General features: G+C 43.6%; 1 protein-coding gene across 4 annotated transcripts in view; it reads right to left on the bottom strand.

The window, feature by feature from the left end:
- Positions 1 to 12,138, bottom strand: part of CTDSPL2 (CTD small phosphatase like 2) — a 71,004-nt gene extending 58,866 nt beyond the window's left edge. The window contains exon 1 of one of the 4 annotated variants that reach the window (XM_040969884.1): positions 11,665 to 12,138. The gene's annotated coding sequence lies outside the window, so the exon portion shown is untranslated. Of the gene's footprint in view, positions 1 to 11,542; positions 11,639 to 11,664 lie in introns of those variants that run through there. The other 3 variants (XM_040969883.1, XM_040969880.1, XM_040969881.1) reach the window with 3 other exon arrangements.
- Between the last annotated feature and the right edge of the window lie 5,224 nt (positions 12,139 to 17,362).

Genomic DNA, 17,362 nt, shown 5'->3' with positions numbered 1-17,362 from the left:
AGGGAAATTTTAACGATTTCCTTTTTTAATATTATCTAATTTATTTGAAAGACAGAAACAGAAAAAGAGAGCTCACCTACGTGCCAGTTTATTCCTCAAATGTTTGTAATGTTCAGAGTTGAGGCAGGCTGATTTGGGAGCTGGGAGCTCAGTGTGGGACTCCCCAGTGGGTGACAGGAACCTCACTACTTGAGTCACCACCTGCTGCCTCGCACGCTGCACACCAGCTGGAAGAACAGAACTCGGAGTGCTACCCAGGTACTCTGCTAGGGAGGCTTAACTGCTTCAACAAGCACCAAGCTCTTAGTTACATTTAATCAATTCGTGCAATTTTTTTCAGAGACTTATTTGTACTCCAGTCTTAAGAGGTTCAGCTCTTTAAATATTTATTGGTCACCTGCCACCAGTTGAAAACAAAAGGTTTTTTTAAAAAGTATAATCTCTGCACACAAGAAGCAAAAAGTTTAGCAGGTAACTACAATATACATTTACCATATTATATAACAAAATACTAGACCATTTTGTGTGGACAAAGTGGAGGATTCTGGAAAGTTCATGAAAAAGGTCTTCTAAAATAAAACATAATAAAAGGCTGGAAATAAAGGCAAAAGAGGCTAGGCTATGCCACAGCACCTGTCAGTTCACATGAGATGGAGCTGGAACTAACCAAGCAGCTGCATCCTCTAGCAAATGCTGGTACACACAAGAGTCAGGTGGGAGGCCACCCAAGAGGAGGTTTCTTGGGGAACTCCCCAACGAGACAGCTGAATTCAGACCCCAGCCACAAGGAAAATCACGGGATGTGTGGTCAGCTGTTGGACTGGGCTTTCTCATTTGCTGATGTTTGTGCAGTGGACAGCATGTCCAGATGCATATGTGGGACAGATGGGCAACTCATCTAGATGATGATGATGTCCAGCAGAGAACACAGACTGCCTCATCAGAGGATGGAAAACAGAAAAATTTCCTGGTTAAGCTTTGCAGCATGTTCCTGGGCCTGTGGATGCATTAAGGTGGACTTGGTCAACTAACAGACCTTGTAAGATTTTCTCAACCCTGGAGCAATGAAGCCAACAACTCAGAACTATCAAAACTACTAAGTAACACCCTCAGAAAACTCTTCCTCACATATGGGTCTCGAAGGCATCATCAAATGACTGTCCTCCACCCGAGGTGCTCAAGTAGTCTGACAGCAAGCTGTGCACTTCTCTCCCCCAACCTCCCCACCCCCGCAAGAAAAAAAAAAACCCTGAAACATCTGTCCCACCCATCTTCCTCCACTCCTGACCCTCCCCACCCTATCAAAGGCCCATACAGATCTGCATTCCTTTCAATTATGTAAATATTAAAAAGAAAAAAATAAAATAAAGACAAGAGATTTGAAAAATGAAGTACAAAGATTTTGCCTAATGTATTCTTTGAAGTTCCTAACTTGCTAATATTCTTATGAATTTGCACAAACTGATCAATAACAAAATAAATACATGGTTCTCAATTTTACATGAAATGCTCATTTGATAAGTCTTATTTCAAGACTAAACGTTCACTCTGACCAAAATTATAAATTAAGTATAAATCAACATAGAAAAATTTTCAGTACCAAACAGAAATTTAAAAATAAGTTCTCTCAAATGAGTAAATGATTTACACACTCACACAAATAATTTGGTAGGGGCTGTTGTGGCACAGTGTACTATGCTACCACATAGGATATCTGTGCTATACAGGAGTGCCTTGGCAGAGTTCCGCCCCAGCTCTTGATTTTGCTTCCTTTTAACCCATGCTCTGGAAGGCAACACATAGGGCTCAAGGGGGAGACCCAGATGGAATTCCTCCTAACTCCTGGCTCCAGCCTTGTCCAGCCCTAACTGTTTAGGCATTTAAGGAGTGACTCAGTCAAAGAGGATACCCATCTCTCTCTCTCTACCTTTCAAATTAAGAAAAACAAGCGGGGCACAACACAATAGCTCAATGGCTAAATCTTTTTTTTTTTTAAAGATTTATTTTTATTATTTTTTTATTGGAAAGGTGGATATACAGAGAGGAGAGGCAGAGAGGAAGATCTTCCATCCGATGCTTCACTCCCCAAGTGAGCGCAACAGCCGATGCTATGCCGATCCGAAGCCAGGAGCCTCTTCTGGGTCTCCCACGCGGGTGCAGGGTCCCAAAGCCTTGGGCCGTCCTCAACTGCTTTCCCGGGCCACAGGCAGGGAGCCGGAAGGGAAGCGGGGCTGCTGGGATTAGAACCGGTGCCCATATGGGATCCCAGGCGTGCAAGGCGAGGACTTAACCACTTGCGCCACCGCGCCGGGCCCAATGGCTAAATCTTTACCTTGCAAGTGCCAGGATCCGGTATGAGCACCAGTTCATATCCCAGCTCCTCCACCCACTTCCCAATTAGCTCCCTGCTTGTGACCTGGGAAAGCAGTAGAGGACAGCCAAAGTTATGAGAACTTACAACCACGTGGGAAACCCAGAAGAAGCTCCTGGCTCCAGGCTTAGGATAGACTCAGTCTGAGCCATTGTGGCCACTTAGGGAGTGAACTAGTGGATGAAAAATCTTTGTCTCTCCTCTCTGTAAATCTGTCTTTCCAATAAAAATACTAAAACTTCAAAAACCTTTTGAACTGAAAACTAATAAAAGTGAAACATCAAATTTCTGGGAGGCAAAATACACATGTGGGCACCTGAGAGAACCCTCAAATCTAAAAAAAAATAATAACAACTGAAGTGAAAAAGATTAGGAACATTTACAGTAATGGGTATAACAACTAGACAAAGAATAAGGAAGAAGATCCAAGCAATTCCCTAGGACTCACACCCAGAATGCACTATAAAAACAACGAAATACCCTTCACCAACACGTGGAACAGGCTCCAGCACAGTACACAGACGATAAAACAATCTTACAAATTTAAAAGGACTGAAATTGTACAAGTATATGGTCTCCAACTCTAATGCAATCAGATTTAAGTCATCAGGAAGGAAATTTGAGAAATCAACAAATATAGAGAAATTTAAACAGACTCCTAAGCACCCAACCATTATATCACAGAAGAAATCATAGGGAACATTAAAAAATATTTCAGCACAAATGCAAATGAAAACCAAACATATAAGATGTAAGGTAAGCAATGCTCAAAGAGCTTTAAATCTTACTTTAATAGTGGTGCTAGGGCCCGGCGCGGTGGCGCAAGCGGTTAAAGGTCCTCGCCTTGCACGCCCCGGGGTCCCATATGGGCGCCGGTTCTAATCCCGGCAGCCCCGCTTCCCTTCCAGCTCCCTGCCTGTGGCCTGGGAAAGCAGTCGAGGACGGCCCAAAGCTTTGGGACCCTGCACCCGCGTGGGAGACCCGGAAGAGGCTCGACCCGTTGCGCTCACTTGGGGAGTGAATCATCGGACGGAAGATCTTCCTCTCTGTCTCTCCTCTCTGTATATCCGCCTTTCCAATAAAAAAATAATAAAAATAAATCTTTAAAAAAATAAAAAAAAAAAATAGTGGTGCTAAATGAGTAATTCCACCTTACGAAATCAAGGAACAAAACTAAAACCAAAGCAAACTACACAAAGGAAATAAGAGAAATAAGTAACAGGAAAAACAGAGAAAAATCAAGAAAACTAAACCTGGCTCTTTAAAAAGACCAATAAAATGAACAAAGCCAGGGCTGTTGTTTTAGCATACCATGTAAAGTCATAGCCTGAGATGCCAGCATTCCATATGACTACCAGGTTCAAGGCCATCTGATCCGCTCCACTTCTAATCCAGCTCCCTACTAATGCATCGGAGAAACGGCCCAAATGCTTTGGGCCCCTGCACTCAAGTGGCAGATGTGGAAGAAGTTCCAGACTCCTGGCTTTGGCCAGCCCAGCACCAGGCTTGAGGGCATCTGGGGAGTGAACTAGCAGATGGAAGGTCTCTTTCTATCTCTTCCTCTGTGTAACTGTGACTTTCAAATAAACAAACAAACAAATAAGCAAATAAATCTTAACACAGTTACGTGATGCTTGGGATACCCACATTCCACACTTCAGTGCCTGGAATCAGGTCTTGCCTTCTGCTTCTAAATCAGCATCCTGGGGTAAATGGGTAAAGCCATGGTCTAAGATGCTGGAATCCCACATGGGTACCAGTTCAAGACCCAGCTGCTCCTTTTCCAATCTAGCCCCTGCTAATGCATCTGGGAAGGCAGTAGAAGATTGCACAAGCGTTTGGATCTCTTGAATAAGCAGATGGAAGATACCTCTCTCTCTCTCACTGATTTCAAACAAAATAAAATAAATCTTTCTCTTTTTTTAAAGAAGAAGACCTTTTATTATTTTTTTTTTATTGGAAAGGTGGATATACAGAGAGGAGAGACAGAGAGGAAGATCTTCTGTCCAATGATTCACTCCCCAAGTGAGTGCAATGGCCGATGCTATGCCGATCTGAAGCCAGGAGCCTCTTCCGGGTCTCCCACGCAGGTGCAGGGTCCCAAAGCTTTGGGCTGTCCTCGACCGCGTTCCCGGGCCAAAGGCAGGGAGCTGGAAAGGAAGCGGGGCTGCTGGGATTAGAACCGGCACTCATATGGGATCCCGGGTGTGCAAGGCGAGGACCTTAACAACTTGCGCCTCTGGGTGCCTAGCTTCAGATTGGCTCAGCTCCAGCCATTGCAGTCGCTTGGGGAGTGAATCATGTGACAGAAGATCTTCCTCTCTGTCTCTCCTCTTCTTCTCTGTATATTTGCCTTTCCAATAAAAATTATAAATAAATCTGTAAAAAAATTCAACTCAAAAATCAGGAATAAAAGGAATATTAATATCAATTTTTAAAAATTAAAATAAAAATAATTTATAGCTGCCTTTCAAATAAAAATAAATTTCAGGGTTATTGCAATGGCTCAATTGGCTAACCCTCCACCTACAAGTTGTAGTATCCCATATGGCCTCCGGTTCATTCCCATCTGTTTCACTTCCCATCCAGCTCCTTGCTTGTGGCCTGGGAAAGCAGTAGAGAGAATGGCCGAAAGCCTTGGGACCGTTCACCCATGTGGGAGACCTGGAAGAAGCTCCTGGCTTTGGATTGTGCTCAACTCCAACTGTTGTGGCTATGTGGGGAGTGAATCAGCAGATGGAGATCTTTCTCTAGTTCTCCTCTCTATAAACATGATCTGCCTTTCCAATTTAAAAAACAAACACACACATGGTTTCTATGGGCATTACATTAATTGCAGATAAAATGAAAAACTAAGCAGTCCTTGGAGGGAAATGGAGAAAAAAATGACCAAAAAAATAGTAGAGGACCTGACTCACAACACAACTTTGGGAGAATCAAGACCACAGAAGAAAATCTAGAGCCACCTGTGCAATTAGCCTTTCTTCACTACAAATCATGCCAAATTGAACCATTTCCACTGATCAGCGCTAACAAGAAAAATCATGGGCTTGGGCCTAGCATGGTGGCCTAGAGGCTAAAGTCCTCACCTTGAATGTGCTGGGATCCCATAAGGATGTCAGTTGTAGTCCCTGAGGCCCTACTTCCCATCCCTGCCTGTGGCCTGGAAAAGCAGTCCAGGATGGCCCAAAGTTTTGGGACCCTGTACCCACGTGGGAGACCCAGAATAACCTCCTGACTCCTGGCTTCGGATCAACTCAGATCTGGCGGTTGTGATCACATGGGGAGTGAATCAACAGATGGAAGATCTTCCTCTCAGCCTCTCCTCCTCTCTGTATATCTGACTTTGCAATAAAAATAAACAAATCGGGCCCGGCGCGGTGGCGCAGTGGTTAAGGTCCTCACCTAGCACGCCCGGGATCCCATATGGGTGCCGGTTCTATCCCGGCAGCCCCGCTTCCCTTCCAGCTCCCTGCCTGTGGCCCGGGAAAGCAGTCGAGGACAGCCCAAAGCTTTGGGACCCTGCACCTGCGTGGGAGACCTGGAAGAGGCTCCTGGCTTCGGATTGGCATAGTATCGGCCGTTGCGCTCACTTGGGGAGTGAATCATTGGACAGAAGATCTTCCTCTCTGTCTCTCTTCTCTGTATATCCGCCTTTCCAATAAAAAAAATAATAAAAATAAATCTTTTAAAAAAATAAATAAATCTTTAAAAAATAAGATATTTTCAAAAGCAGTAACATCTGGTTCCACTTAGTCGATAATTCTAGTCTAACTAGAAGTCAACTTCAGGTATTGCAAGAAGAGTCCACTTTTACTTTCTACCATATCTGTAAGTCATTAAATGAAGAGGTTACTCTCTCATCTAATCATCTACTAAGTATCCTATGTCCACTAGAACATAAGAAATAAGAATTGTAAAATTCTTTCAATTTCTTGCAAAACAAAGTCTGTGACATAGAAAGGTAGTCACATGCATTAGTATATGTATGCATGTATTTCTTTTCATTTTCCTTGAAAGGTAAAGACAGAACTCTTCTATCTACTGCCATCCACTGCCATCCCCCAAATGCTCACATCAGCCAAGAGGTGGACCAGGCCAAACACAGGAACCCAGATTCCAGTCTAGATCTCTCACAAGGGTAACAGGGATCCGATCCGGGTACTTGATGTATCAGATGCTGCCTCATAGGGTATGCAGGAGCTGGGACTTGAACATGGCACTCAATAGGGGATGTGGACATTGTAGAGTCTTAACTGCTGCATCAGACACTCTCCCCTTCTCTGTAGAAGTAGCTACAACTAAACAATTCTCTAGGCACTACTAAATATAATAATCTTACAATCAAAAACACTTGGCAAACTATAAAAACTACACTAAAAATAACAGACTGGTGGAATTAGGCTGATAAAATTAATTTATCCACCTTAAAATTTTGCTTTTACTTGAGATAATTGAGAGAGAGAAACTATGTGAGCCAGCAAGCGAGCACCAACACGAGCACTTGCACCTGCTAGTTCATTCCCAAAATACCTGCAATGGCTGAGGCTGGGGTAAGGCCCAGATCCAGAGCAGAGAATGCAATCCAGGTCTCTCATGTGGGTGGCAGGAACCCAGTTCCTCTCCCATGTCTGAATTAGACGGAAGCTGGAGGCAGGAGCTAAAGCCAGATATAGAACTCAGGCACTACCATGTAAAAGGGCAGCATCTTAACCATTAGGGCAAATGCCCCCTCCTAGCCTTTTTAAGGAACAAAAAGAACACTTTTCCTAAATATTTTTTCTTTAGAGAAATCATATGTAGTTATTAAATTATTGATGACTACTGATTTTAAAATATAAACTGATTTTTTAAGATTCATTTATTTATTTGAAAGTCAGATGTATAGAGGCAACAGGGATGGCTCAAGTGTGCAGGTTCCTGCCACTTGTAGGAAACACATACTGAGTTCCCAGCTGGCTCTGACCCAGTTCTAGCTATTGTAAGCATTTGGGTAATGAAGGAGAAGAGCGGAGCCCTTGCTCTCTGACTCGTCTCTCTGCTGTTCAAATTCAAAACAAATAAGTATCCAGCCAAAGATTAGATACAATAATAATTTTCTATACTCATTTGCTACTAATTAAAAAGTAAAAGGGTATATTCTGAATGTATGTAAAATAGCTATTCAAACTGATAGTGAATATTTTTCAAATCACATTTGTACATCATAAAAACTCAATGATTATACAATTATTTTAATTTTAATAAGACTCTTTATCATTCCTAAAGCTTATGTTAAGCGTAAGCTTTGTGGCACAATGAATTAAGCAACTACTTGGTAAAACTGCATCCTATATTGGTGTGTCAAAGTAAGTCCAAGTCACACTGCCTCTTAACCAGCTTCCTGCTTACGTGCCTGGGAAGCAGCAACAGATAACAGCCTAAGTAGGGTTCCTGCTATTCACGACACCAACACAGATGCAGTGCCTAGCTCCTGGATTCAGTCTTGCCAAAACTAACTGCTGTAGGCATTTGGAAGCGTGAACTAGCAGATGGAAGATCTTTTCTCTGTCTCGTTCCCCATCACTGTTTTTCAAGTTAATAAGTCTTTTAAAAAACTAATTGGTCAAACTGAGAAACTCAAACTAACAAGTTACATTGCCTCAGGGCCTTAATTTCCTCTTCTCATGTCTAATAACTTCTTTGCTTTTTCATTCCCAATTTCACAATGTACGAGGGCTCATCAAAAAGTATGAGAGTGGGAGGTCTCAGACCTCAAGGCAGGTTGCTAGTTAAAACAACTGCACCCAGGGCCTGGAGCAGTGGCCTAGTGGCTAAAGTGCTAAAGTCCTCACCTTGTAAGTACCAGGATCCCATACGGGCGCCGGTTCATGTCCCGACAGCCCCATTTCCCATCCAGCTCCCTGCTTGTGCCCGGAAAAGCAGTAGAGATGGCCCAATTCCTTGGGACCCTGCAATCATGTGGGAGAGCAGGTGGAGGCACCTGGTTCCTGGCTTTAAATGGCTCAGCTCTGGCTGTGGCCATCTGGGTAGTAAACTGGTCCGAGTATGATGGCTCAGTTGCTAAATCTTTACATTGCATTTTCCAGGATCCTATGTGGGCACCAGTTCCTGTCCCAGTGGCCCACTTCCTATCTAGCTCCCTGCCTGTGGCCTGGGAAAGCAGTCGGGGATGGCCCAAAGCCTTGAGACCCTGCATCCACATGGGAGAACCAGAAGAAGCTCCTGGCTCCTGGCTTTAGATTGGCTCAGATCTGGCCATCAAGGAATGAAACAATGGATGGAGGCTTTCTTTCTTCCTCTCCTCTCATTCTTCTATAACTTTGCCTCTCAAACAAAAACAAATAAATCTTAAAAAGAAAGAAAGACTCTGAAAAAATCATGTGGTTCAGTCTTATGTCCGTACTCAGGATAACTGCAACCCTCATCGGAGTTCTTAACTAAGTCCTAATTCTGACTCTGATCCGGGTTCCTGCTAATGTACATCTTGGTAGGTATCAAATGATAACCTCAGTATTTGAGTTCCTGCCACCACACAGGGGAAAGCCAGATGGAGTTCCAGGCTCCTGGCCTTTGGCCTGGTCCAGCTCAGGCTGGTATAGACATTTGTGGAGTGAGCCAATGGAAAAGAATTTGTCTTCAAAACAAAACACAAGATAATATACTAGTAGAAAGTGTAGTTCAGAGATAAATGGATTAAAACAATGACAGGACCCAGTATTATGGTACAGCAGGTCAAACAGATGTCTGAGATGCCAGCACTTCAGTCTAAAGCACCAGTTTGAGTCCCAAATGCTCTGATCCAGTTTCCTGCTAATGTATCTTTGGAGGCATAAAATGATGAACCAAGTACTTGGGCCCTGCCACTCAGGTGGGAAAGCAAAATGCCATTCCTGACTTCAATTCCGATTAATGCAGCCATTTGGAGAGTGATTCAGTGGATCGAAGCATGCACTTGCTCACGCGTTCTCTCTCTCTCTGCTTTCAAATAAATAAATAGACCTCTAAGAAAACAATTTAGTCATAATGTATACAGTTTGAAAATATTTTTTCTTCCTTTGGCTAAAAATGTAAATGGGGATTTCAAACAGTACACAAAAAATAGAATTTAAAGGTAAGTATATGTTAGCACAAATTTTAATTCCGTGCATACAAGGGATCTTGCAAAAAGTTCATGGGGCTGGTGCATAGCAACTAGGTAAATTATAGCTATAATTGAATATTGCATTTTTCAAATTCTGGCAAAAACACTTTATTCTTTCTAATTAACCCAAAACATAATCTCCTAAGACTAAAATAATTTAATACCATTTTACTCAATTGGCAGCTAATTCTGTGGTTCAGAGTCTATGTAGTATATCCTTTCCGAACAACTGGTCTAAGTTTCTTAAACTAAAATTAGATTATATTACCTAATAGTCTCATGAAAAACTACCTTGACCAAAAATCACAAAGCTAAAGAACCACACCTCTTACAGCTTTCAATCAATACTGAGAAGCCTATTTAAAAAGAACAAATGCACTGAATGAATGTAGTACTGGACAATTTTTTAGAATTACCAGACACGATCAATAATGCTCACAGTTAACTGAAATATTAACATTTATAAACTACCCAAAACAGTTATTAAAATACAAAGTCCACGCTAGACCTACATTCCGGAACTCTTTACGTCATATATTTCCTATTTTTCACAAAAATTAATTCAGCAAGTATCCAACATGCCCACATCTCCACTTTCCACCCCCTATTCTATGGATCCTAGAAAAAGAAGTATGAAGTTCAACTCAATCCGAAAAGACTGACTTACATAAGAGCTACATTTGCCTTGACTTTCTTTATGACCTTGGGCAAAGTCTATCAAATGAAAACTATAATGACATTTTGTATTTCTGTTTATTACTTAATTTTAATTCTAATATCACACTAAGTGCAGTGAAGTTCTCTAAAATGAGCTAAAAGGTTATTAACGTTAATTGATAAGTATCATGAATTTTCAAAATTTATTTTGATGAGTTGGAAAAAAAAAAAACATAGGAAGACTTCAAAGTCAACACAACTGAAAATCCTGAAAAATACCAATAGTTTCCTTACCACATTTCTTTATAGGTAACTGAAAGGAAAAGGGGGAAAAAAGACAGATGAGGAAAGCTAGTTTAAACTTGTCATTTCCCTACTTTTACTGGCGTAGCAGCTGTAACGCAAATGAAAAGGGAAAGACAGAACACGAAGCAATCTACAAGCAGAACATTATGCAGATAAATCTATCCTTTCAAGTCCCTAATTGGCAAGGCCGTGGAGGGCAGGCATCTTAGGTACCGCCTGGCTAGCGTTACACAGATAACTGCCTGCCCGGGAGGAACCTCTAGCAAGTCCACTTCATTTCAGGATCTGAGGAAAGTTTACAGGCAGTACCTCTTCAGATTTCCCTAAGGTACTCTAAAGCGATGCACATCATTCACACATCCCGTCACCACTAGGGTGAGAAGTAAATAAACACGACTCACTTATGCAGCTATTTACCCCTCCACAAGACCGGCCAGGGAGGCAAAAGCGAACGCACAGGCAGGTATTTCATCCCCAAAGAAAGCAAAGAACATGAAGCACCAATTCACCCTTCAGCGAACTGACCACCGCGCACAGCAGGGGCCTTCTCCAGGAGCTGGTCCTCACTGCCGCTCTCGATTTGGAAAAGTAACCGTGTCGACTCGATGTTTTCACAGCACAACAGACACACAGAACTTAACCAAAATCTCTTCTCCCAGCCTCTCGAAGGGTGTGGAGAAGCACGGAGATCCAGCAACGCCCCCCACCCCCAAACCACCTAAAAGCACCCTACCCGAAAGAACACTGAAAACATCAAGTGGGTCCAAAAAAAGAGAGAGAGCGAGAGAGAGAGAGAGCGAGAGAGCGCCTAAAACCCTTGGTCTTGTAACTTAACGACCCAGAGGGGCCAGGGGGTCGGGGACTCTCCACGCTGAGGTTGGGGGTTGGGGGGCGGGGGTGGGCAGCGAAGTGAAATCTAACCCCAGAAATCACAACACGCAGGCCGCAGCCCCAGGAGCCCGAGCTGGCGGGAAGTGAGCTCCCTCTCCGTCCCCCAGGGGAAAGTCCAGGGAACAGCGGCTCCACACGGAGGAGGGACGAGGCGCCAGCACAGGCATGCCTACCCAGGCGCCGGAGCCGCGGGAGGACCGGGCTGAGAAGGGGAGGAGATCCCGGCAGACGGCCCTGGGAAGAGGAGGACTGAGGCGGGGAGCGCAGCGGCAGCGCCGGGACGAGAGGGGATTACCTGACTGTGACGACAGAGAAGTGTCCTCGGTCTCCGGCGATGGTTCCGACTGCGCAGCGTGGGGTGTCTTTCCCGCTTAGAGCCCGTAGCAGCAACACAACCAGCTCCTTCAGCCAGTCGCCATTTCCCGCCTACCGACCTGCTGCACCGCACGGACTGGGACCCGGATGGAAAGCGGCCTCTCCGCGCAGGCGCTCTGGTTTTCTCCTCCCCCTCCCGCCACAATTCGACGAGGTGGGAGGGGGGAGGAATGCGGGCGGAGGGAAGGGGACGGAATTAAAAAAAAAAATCACTTTTACTTCCGTGAAGAAGATGGAAGCTCCTGAAAGCCCAAACAAACTCACGAACCCCAATTCCTGGCAAAAGTTAAACACAGCGTCTCTGGACCGAAAGGAGTCGGGAAGCACGGGGCCTGGGGGTTCATGTACTTCAGGGGCCTCCGTAGCCGCCCGCGGAGTGGTCGCAGGGGGCGTAGGGAGCGCCGGGAGTGGAGAGGCGGGGACCCGAGGACTTTTTTTTTTTTTTCCCCCTCCGGCTGCCGCTAACGGAACTGCCGAAGCCGAGCTGGGAGGGGGAGCGCGCCCTGGGCCCCGGAGGCGGAGCTGGGATGGCGTCGCGCTCCCGGGCGGCTAGCTTTAGTCAGCGTGGGCGCGCCAGATGGGTGGAGCCGAGGCGGACCGGGCGGGCCTAACGGCTTGGCGCGCAGGAGGAGGCGGTTACTGGAGAGCACTGCCTGAGGCGGGTAAAAAAAGCTGTAAGGCGCACCTTACCCTGGGATCCCAGGGGCCCCTGAAGGAGTTCGTTCCTGACTCCCTCCGGATAGAAGGCCGAGCAGGTGGCTTCCCGACTCACTCCTCCCAATGCACACGCCCTTGGATCCCGCGCTAGATCGGCGGTCATTCTCTGTCTGCACTGGGTCCGGGGACGCACGGTTCCCCCAGGAAAGGTATCTGAAATGCCCAGGCCACTCTCATTTGATTGGAGCGAGGGATTCGCATTATCGAGGCACCCGAGCATTCGGCAACCGCTTTGGGTGCTGGTATTCTAGGACGGAGCTCTGGGTCAGCAGCTACTCCACCTGACGTTCAGCTTCCTGCTGATGCGCACCCTGATGGCTCCAGAATGTGGGTCCTTGCCACCCACGTGGAAGACTCAGATGGAGTGTCCCACTGCTGGCTTCAGCCTGGTGCTACCCAGGCTGTTAGCGGAATTTGGGATGTGAACCACTCGGTAGAAGTTAAATGTCTCTGTCACTCTGTCTTCCAAATAAATAAACCTTTAAAAAAACTGTAAGGAATACATACAAAATAGAGGCCACGGGGGAAAAAACTAATGCAAAAAAAAAAAAAAAAACCAACCTAGTGACATGAATTTTTACCTACGTTATTAAACCATTCAGAGCTGCTCTCAAAAGACGCCTGCTATTGAAAACAAAGCCATGTTATAGAAACATCTTCAACATTTCTTCAGAGACCTTTATTCTGGTATGTAGGTTAAACATCTGTAATCCAAAATGGCCCAAAATCCAAAACTTTTTGAGTACCATCATGAAGTTACATGTAGAAAATTCCACACCTGACTTCCATATCATAGCATAGTCAGAACACACATGAACTTAAAATACTGCATATAACTTCCTCCAGACTTAGTAAAAAATATATATGAGAAATGAGTGAATTTTTATTCTTATACTTGGGTCCCATCCCACAAAATATTTATGTAAATAGCTCAGAAGTTTTAAAAAATCTGAAGTCCAAAACAGTTCTTGTCCCACCATTTCAGACAAGGGATACTCAGCCTGTATATGAAATAAATCTACTTTTTATGTAAAATATATGTACCTTGTAATCAATCCTGTAATATTGATTCTACATTTTCGTCCCAATTCATTAATGTAGTAATATCAGAATTCCATTATTCTTCAGTGTTGCAATTACCTGACGGCAATGGCCACCTGAAACTTCATATGGACAAAACTAAACTTTTTTTTTTTTAAAGATTTATTTTTATTATTTTTTATTGGAAAGGCGGATATACAGAGAGGAAGATCTTCCATCTGATGATTCACTCCCCAAGTGAGCCGCAACGGCCAATGCTATGCAGGTCCGAAGCCAGGAGCCTCTTCTGGGTCTCCCACGCGGGTGCAGGGTCCCAAAGCTTTGGGCCGTCCTCAACTGCTTTCCCAGGCCACAGGCAGGGAGCTGGAAGGGAAGCGGGGCCACCGGGATTAGAACCGGCGCCCATATGGGATCCCAGGCGTGCAAGGTGAGGACTTAACCACTTGCGCCACCGCGCCGGGCCCCAAAACTAAACTTTTAACTTGGGCTCAGACTTGCTTCTCCCTGGAGGCTCTTCATGGCACTGAATGCAGTCTTTCTTTCTCAGAATCAATGTCCAATCCATTGGAAAGTAAAATAAATCAACCATGAGCTGAAAAGATTATTTGTTTTCAGAATTAGAGAGATTGTCCATCTGCTGGTTCATTCCCTAGAGGGCCACAATCGCTGGTCAAGGACTGGGCCAAACCAAAGCTAGGAGCTTCATCCTGGTCTCCCAAATGGGTACGGGAACCCAAGGACTCAAACCCATCTTGCACTGCTTTCCCATATATATTAATAGGGTATTGGATTTGAAGTTGAACCAGTGCCTATATGTCCCTTCGTTACAGGTGGCAGCTTAACCTATTATACCACAGCACCTGTTCCTGAAAATATTTTTTTACACTGTATTGAACAGAAACAGATTTCTTCTTGTCACTATTCCCTAAACAACATGGCATAAAACTAACTACACAGCAATTTACAATGCATAAGGCAACTGAGGGTTATTTAGGTAAATGCAAATGCAATGCTCTGTTACATTTGGGACTTGAGCATCTATGGGGATTGGTTTCCACAGGGTGTCTGGGAATCAGTTTCCCTCTCCTCTTGTACTGAAGGACAACTGAACAGGCTAAATCTAAACTCTCATTACCCCAGCTGCCTCCCTACCTCAAATCTGAAAACCTCTGCAGGTATAAATTTTGTTAACACTAATTAACAATCAATATATCCAATGACAATTTAGTGGCCAAATTGAAATGTGTAAGAATGTTTCAGGTTTAATACTAAAGAAAAAAAATGTACATATTTCAGTAGCATCCTATGTTAATCACATGGAAAATGACAATGTTTTGAGTATGTTGATTAAATATCAAAATTTGATTTTTGTGGTTGTTAGAAAATTTTAAATTACTGTTGTAGTTCTCATTCTACAGTACAGAATAGGGCTACACAGGACAGTCACATCATATATGTTCTTATCACCAACCTCCTTGATCATTCTATCTAAAGCAGCACCATCTCCATCGCTACTTCTTCATTCTGGGTTGTTTTTCTCAACATTTATCACCACCAGGAAAATAATAAATATGGAAAATACTGTCTCTCATTCTAGCACACAAGTTTATTTAAAGTAAGGGCTTTGTCACGGCTATATACCCCATGTTCTGAATCATTTAATATACAAATTAGTAGCATTGAAAGAATGGTCATTGTTCAATAATAAAGTCTTGTGTTTGGAAGTGGGATGGGCAGCATCATAAGGAATGGTAATTCATTTGATAAATGGATTAAGTCCACATTTCTTTTTTTTAAAAAAAGATTTATTTATTTTTATTAGAAAGATTAAAGAGAGAAGAGAAAGAGAAAGATCTGTCCACTGGTTCACTCCCCAAGTGGCTGCAAAGGCCAGAGCTAAGCTGATCTAAAGCCAGGTACCAGGAGTTTGTCCTGGGTCTCCCATGTGGATGCAGGGCCCCAAAGTCTTGTCGTTCTCTACTGCTTCCCCAGGCCACAAATAGGGAGCCAGAAGGGAAGAGCAACTGGGTACAAATTGGAGCCCATATGGGAACCCAGTGCATTAGAGGCAAGGATTTAGCCAGGCTGTAAAGTCCATATTTCCTTTGTTTGTTTGCCAAAGGAATTATTTATTTTTATTGGAAAGCCAGATTTTCAGAGAGAAGGAGAGATAGAGAAAGATCTTCCATCCTCTGTTTCATTCTACAGGTAGCTACAACAGCTGGAGTTGAACAAATCCAAAACTAGAAGTCAGGAGCTTCCTCCGGGACTCCCATGTGGGTGCGGGGTTCCAAGGCTTTGAGCCATCCTCGACTGCTTTCCCAGGCCACAAGCAGGGAGCTGGAGGGGAAGTGAAGCAGCCACAGTATGAACCAGAGCCCATATGGGATCCCAGCCAATGCAAAGCAAGGACTTAACAACTAAACTACTGCACGGGGCCCTCACATCCATGTTTCTAAATTAGTATACAACTTTACCTGTATGTCTTCAATTCCTTCTTCAATCTATTAAATCTATTCAGTTGCTTTTTCAAAAAAATTATTTACTGAAAGGCAGAATTACAGAAGGGGAGAGGCAATCTTCTATCCAGCTTTTTTCAGTTCGCCCATATGGTTGCGAGGACCTGAAGCCCCAAGTCATCTTCCACTGCTTCCCTAAGAGCATTTTCATGGTGTTGCATCAGACTTGGAGCTGCCAGGATTCCAAACCAGTGCTCATATTGCATGCTGACATTGCAAGGTAGGAAGCTGTAACTGTCACAATGCAGGCCCCAAATCTTTTTTTTTTTTCAAGTGTCTGAGAGAGCTCCTCGTCTGCTAGTACACTCCTCAAATGCCCAGCCGCCTGTGTTAGAACCACAACCGGAACTATGAGCCAGGAACTCAATACATGGCTTCCATAGGAATCAACTCATTTAAGCAATCACCTCCCAGGGTCTGGACCAGCAGGAACCTGGGATTCAGAGTTGGAACTAGGACTGAAACTCAAGCACTCCAATATGGGATATGGACATAACAACCAAGCCAAACTTCTACCCCACCCAATTAATTTCTCTCATTAGTTAATAGAATATTCATTAGCTTTCATTTGTTTTTATTTTTAAGATTTGTTAAAGATTTATGGGAGTCCCAGAAGATGCAAAAAGAGAAGCTGGAATTAAAGGTATATTCAATGAAATAATAAGGGAAAATTTCTCTAATCTAGAGAAAGAGTTGGGAAACAACATCCAGGATGGGCACAGAACTCCCAACAGGGTGACCAAAAGTGATCCTCACCAAGACACATGAGAATTAAGCTCTCTTTAATCAAACATAAGGAAAAGATCCTTAAATGTGCACGTGAAAAAAAAAAAATCAATTGACATATAAAGGAATGTCAATTAAATTCACAGGAGACCTCTGACAGGAAACTCTACAGGCCAGAAGAGAACAAAGCAAAATATTCCAGATTCTGAAAGAATAAAAAAATTGTTGGCCCAGGATAACATACCCAGCAAAACTTTGCTTTGTCTTTGAAAATGAAATAAAATTCTTCCACAGTAAAGAAAAGTTAAAAGAATATGCTTCTTCCAAACCTGCCCTAAAAGGATACATAAAGATGTTCTCTTGACAGAGAAGAGGAATAGCGCCCACCAAAACCGAAAGTAAATACAAAGAACATCCCAGTAAAATAACAACAGTAGACTAAACCAATGAACAACGCATTGCTAAAATGACAGGACCAAATTACCAACCACTTGTGTTAATCCTGAATGTAAACAGCTTAAACTAATCAATCAAACATAATACATTAGTAGACTGGATTAAAAAACAAAACCCATCTATTTGATGCCTACAGGAGTTTCATCTCTTCAAAACACT

This window comes from Ochotona curzoniae, unplaced genomic scaffold, assembly GCF_017591425.1.
Source record: "Ochotona curzoniae isolate NIBS_2020 unplaced genomic scaffold, NIBS_Ocur_1.0 scaffold_4701, whole genome shotgun sequence".
Classification (NCBI taxonomy): Eukaryota; Metazoa; Chordata; class Mammalia; order Lagomorpha; family Ochotonidae; genus Ochotona; species Ochotona curzoniae.
This window is presented reverse-complemented; position numbering and strand designations above follow the sequence as displayed.